The 5,427-nt window shown below is 41.7% G+C and overlaps 1 long non-coding RNA gene across 5 annotated transcripts; it reads right to left on the reverse strand.

Annotated features, from left to right (window-relative positions):
• Positions 1–676: 676 nt before the first annotated feature.
• On the reverse strand, positions 677–4,879 carry LOC119276109. Of its 5 annotated transcripts, none has more exons than XR_005136345.1 (5): positions 4,494–4,879; positions 4,260–4,375; positions 3,547–4,056; positions 1,145–2,550; positions 677–981 (listed from the first exon to the last, which is right to left on the reverse strand). It is a non-coding gene; the product is annotated as an uncharacterized LOC119276109 (long non-coding RNA). The 5 variants fall into 5 exon arrangements; XR_005136348.1 differs by having other exon boundaries at positions 1,145–1,264; positions 1,627–4,056; XR_005136346.1 differs by having other exon boundaries at positions 1,145–4,056; positions 4,507–4,879.
• Between the last annotated feature and the right edge of the window lie 548 nt (positions 4,880–5,427).

Raw genomic sequence — 5,427 nt, forward strand, 5'->3', positions numbered from 1 at the left:
GTCCAAACGGAATGAAACCTTCGGGAACGTGATTTTCTCATCAGATAAGACCTAGGAGACTTGGACCCTCCGTCGAGAAAGCCACGAGGCGGTCACGAGGGTGGAGGCCCCCCCTGTGCGTGCCCCCTACCTCGTGGGCCCCTCGAAGCTCTACCGACATACACTACACCACAACACTACATTCCCAACAGTCAGGCTGGTCGGGAATACAAGTTTCGCCGACAAACAGACTGTTGGGAAAGACTATTGCCGACCAACGTCCTCTGTTGGGGAAAGTCCAGACGGGAAAGCCCTTTCCTGACTGACTGCTTGTTGGCTTTAGGTATCTTTCCCGACCAACAATCTGTTGGGCCTGACATGGGCCTTTCCTGACCAACGGTTCATTGGGGCTACCATGGGCCTTTCCCGACCGATTATCTGACATGGTAAACTTTTCCCAACCAACTATCTGTCAGGGTTGCCATGGGTTTTCCCGACCGACTATCAGATAGGGTATTATTTCGCGACCAACATATTGTTGGGCCTGTCATTAGCTTTTACCGACCAACTATCAGATGGGGTTCAGTTTTGCCGACCAACATCTCCTAGCCCTCCCATAGCTGGATTTCACATTACCAACAGAATATTAATCAAGTTGCCTAACTCATAATAGTGAAGTGCATGTCTTCCAACAATATTGAACCAGAACCAAACAATTCACATATAAACAACACACATGCATTAATTTTTACATATAAATAGTTCATCTGTTATGAACTAATGACCATCCAAGTTTCCTATAAACTAATGTAACTAATTAAATTCCTCGCTTTGTTTTCGGCAATTTGTCTCAGGGCACATCATTTGCCTGCCTTCTAGTGGGAAACTACAGCCCCATCCTCACATCCTTCCACCAAGATGCAGATCCTTGCATCATTCTCATACTTGACATCAAAACCTTCATTCTTCATCTCATTGGATAACATCCTCCAACTTGAACATCTGCAAGTCAAAATCCCCAGTTAATATTACACACGACAATTAGAGAACATGATATTTTCTCTAAGCTGCCTTGAGTACGATTTCATGCCAAAGCAGCTGAAGATAATTCATTATCACTGACGAGAAAAGGGGTACCCTTCCAAAAAAATAGAAGGATGCGTACCTTTAGCTCCCTCTTTTGTGTTTCCTGTAAACCTCACCTCATGTTGCTATATCCTGAGATACAATGTACAATGTATCCTGGTCTATGTGCCCATGCAGGATAACTCTCTTCCAGCCATTCCTATAGAAATGAAAGGAGTAAAAAATTAGATGATTATGATCAGAAATGAAAGGAGTAAAAAATTAGATGATTATGATCAGGTAGCAGCAAAAGCATTTGCTAAGCATCTGCAACATGATAAAGGATATTTCAATTAGCATCGTGGGGCTTGCAGTGTACAGAAACCAAATACCATTGGAAACCAAAAGCATAAAATTTCAGAGATATGGAAGTGATCATGTTTAGCGGTTTGAATTTTTAATAAAATGTATAGAATAAGTTGTGTCCATGTTCATTTGCATCGATGTACAACCAGAATTCAGCAGACAACGGCATAGCAGGATTGACAAGCATCACACCAGCAAGCTCTAACATAATCTCACATCATTTCATTATTTCAGCTAGATGATGCACACCACAAAGCCAGAACAGCTACACATGGATTTGGTCTTTCACTGGACCAAGAGAAACAGAGTAAATGATTTAGTCTTTTCAATGGACATGCAAACTATAAATAAAGACAGTGGTACATGGCAGAATACCATGCCACTAGCTGAAACAAAATAAAATCAAGGAAGCTATACATTGGGTGATACACCATAGAAGCAACGTGCAACATTCTATTCTTCTATAAATCAAGGAAAAATGAAAATATTTGTAATTTATGTGATGCCTCCCCAGTTCATTGCATGGGAGAAAGAGGTTGTCAAGAATGCACTATTTGTGTGCTTAAGAAACAACTAAACAAAAAGGAGCTGCCAAAAGAAATTCTAAGTATAATTAGATAAGAATTTTATAAGCAACATGTGCTAAAATACTCCTTAATTGTAGTTATAGAATACGACCATCATAATTTAAATGGTTCCCGTTAGATATCCTGCCCATGGAATATACATATATATTCATTCCACTTTCTTTTATCCAGATTCTTATGACATTTTTATTCAAACTTTCAGCAAAGAATTCTGTAAAATATTATGGGGCACAAAATATGCTATATAAATGAAGATATGTATGCCCACGGAAAGAAAGCTAGGTAACCCCTTTGTATCATCTAGTATAAGCTCTAAGGCACCTAGCATCAAATCTGAAGTAGAAGAACTATGGATAACAAACCAATTATTTGCATATGCAACAACATCAACCTAATGTCCGTATATGGAGTAATGAAAAGCTAAGGTGGGTGCAGCAAGGCCACAAAGCTGGCTCTTCCTCGTCATCTACACCTACTGCAGCCACCGGTGCCTCGCACCATGATGCGGAGCTGCCATCATAAACACACAAGGGGGGAGCGGAGACACAAGGAGCTGGTGTAACCAGGAAGATAAATTAGAGATAAAACACAAGAGGATAACATAAGAGACATAAGTATACGGGGAAGTAGAATCTTTTAAAAAGTGAAAACTATCATGGACACATTGCTGCATAAAGACAATAATAGTGTTTCATCCATTCAATCTCCGATAGGTTGTAAAAGAAGAACATTAAATATACTAAGTACTCCCCCGTCCTAAAATAAGTGTCTCAACTTTGTACTAACTTAGTACTAACTTTATACAAGTTGTACTAAAGTGGAGACACTTATTTTGGGACAGGGGTAGTAACATTCTGAATCCCCATTGTGAAATATATCGAGTAATTGGATGAGCTAATTCCAAAGTGATACTTCACAACATGACTTCAGTGCACAACATAAAGATCCCAAGAAAAAGATGTGCATGATCCCCATTTCCTGTAAACTCCCCTATAATTCATTTAGATTGAAGGGGAATTTGTCAAATAGGCATATAAACATGTCACTTAGAAGTTGAAATCAGTATGTAGTTCCATTTAATTCTAAAAGAAATCATAATTATAAGATGTAATTGTGTGATGGCATCTAAGATGAGCATACAAAACGTCAGTATAAATAGAAGTATATGAATTTTGGAAACTGACAATTTTGTTGTGCCAAACAACAAAGAGAGTACAAATCTGTCGAATGGATGGCAATATGTTCGGATGAGGTCACTCACACTTGTAAATTTAAAATCATAATGCTTATCAAAATGGTCTATGACTAAAAATCTGTCATATGTTTGTATGACATGGTGCATAATTAATTCTAGAAGACAATGCAATTGGCCATAGTATTTACATGCATGTTGGCTGAATCTGAAATAAGATAATGTTCATAATGGAAGATGAAATAGTTGCATACAAATCTCAATACGGAACCAGGAAGAAAGGCAGGGAAACCGAGCACCTCCATGTGATTGTAAATATAAAATATGTAAGAAAGAGAAGAGAGCTTGCTAGTTTACTTGCTGAATATGAATATACTTTACTTCGGATAACTGAATGTGTTTTGGATGCTGCAACCAAGCTTACTGTCTTTATCTTCTAATGGTGTATGGCTGGAGGAGAAAGTTTCAATGGAATTACAATTCAATATGAAAAGACTTTCGTGCATTCTAAAGATTATTCAGTTTAGGAAACTGCAAAAACAAATATCATTGCAAAAGCTTTTATATTGTCTTGAGGATACAATAGCCATGCATCTTTGATAGAAGTTCAGAATCTGGATGTATGCAGAATACCATAGTAGCTGCAAAATTCCTTCATCCTCCCCTTTCAAGCTGCGGATAAAAATATGCTCGAGTGCTGCAAGAGCAGGGGCACTGGAGCTAGTGCCACTGCCAGCGTCGTCGACTAAGATTTCTTCCTCACTGGGGACTGGACCATCAAACTTATCAAAATGCATCAACGACCAGAAATATTGGGTTGGCTTACCCAAAAACAATCTTTTTCCATGAGGCTATAGCAACAACAACCTTTACAACTAGAAAAAGGATTTGGGTTAAGAAACACATAAATAGCATATCAACCAGAACAATTCAATGTGTAAATTAGCAAACAACTTCAGTGCATAGTAGTGCAGTATAAAGAGGTGAGAAAAAAGTGAACAGTAGCATGATGTAACCACTAAACATATTGGAGATGAGAACATAATTAATCTCTTGTTATCTGGCCTCACCTTTGCAACCGATGGTGGAAACTTTTTTTTCATACCACTGTAAGCCCGTCTCTTTCCCTCCTCTTGTTGATGTGTATAACTCCAAATTCAGTAACGATATGCTAGGTTTGTTCATCCTGTAGAGATGGGGGGTCAATCCATTAAACGAAATCCACACATACTAAACACAAAAGGTTAAATCATTTGTGGTTGAAATCAGCACCGTGCAAATAGAGAGGGGGAGAGAGAACATACAAGGGACAAGAACCTTGAGGGGACGAGGTTGGTGCCTAAGCTGATGACGCCGCTCACGGGAACCCAACCTGGAAAGGCCAGGAAGGGGTTGGACAACAGGAGCAGCAACGCCTACAGGAACTGCTTTGCCATGGCCATCATGATATTCTAGTACAGGGCAGTACTCCTCTGCAGCAAGTTTGAGCCCGGTCTTCCCTGAGATCTGACCAGTGCCCACCATGAGGACGAGGGTTCGAGCAGAGAGGGCACCTAGTCGGAGGAGAGGATTTGAGCGCGTGGGGGCGGGAGGCCAGCAGGGTCATGCGGGAGCGGCGGATGGTGCGCAGGCCTGGTCGAGAGACCGGCGGCGGCGGGAGCCCATGGCGGCGCGCGTGGGGAAGGAGAAGGGGAAATTAGGGATTTGCCTCGCGTCCGTGTGGTGACTTATATGTAGTGGGCGGAAACTTTCGTGGGCCTAGGCCAAATGTTGGCGCTAACATTTTCCTTTGCGCGCGCGCAGGCCCGTTCGCCACAGACGGTTGGTCGGCATTATTTACCGACCCACAGATCGATGGGCCTAAAAGCTTTCCCGACCGATCGTTTGACAAGGAATATTCTTTTATTCCCGACCGACTATGTGTCATTGTTCACAAGTTTTCCCGACCGACTGTCTATCACAAGTTTTTACGATCAACAGTCGGTCGGGAATAGCGACTTTTCCCAACACAGGTCAGTAGGGAATGCAGTGGCATGGTGTAGTGGTACTCCTTCCTCCTATATATACCTACGTATCCCCAAACGATCAGAACAGGAGCCAAACACCTAATTCCACCGCCACAACCTTCTGTATCCACGAGATCCCATCTTGGGGCCTGTTCCGGAGCTCCGCCGGAGGGGGCATCCACCACGGAGGGCTTCTACATCAACACCATAGCCCCTCGGATGAAGTGTGAGT

This window comes from Triticum dicoccoides, chromosome 3B (assembly GCF_002162155.2).
Source record: "Triticum dicoccoides isolate Atlit2015 ecotype Zavitan chromosome 3B, WEW_v2.0, whole genome shotgun sequence".
Taxonomy (NCBI): domain Eukaryota; kingdom Viridiplantae; phylum Streptophyta; class Magnoliopsida; order Poales; family Poaceae; genus Triticum; species Triticum dicoccoides.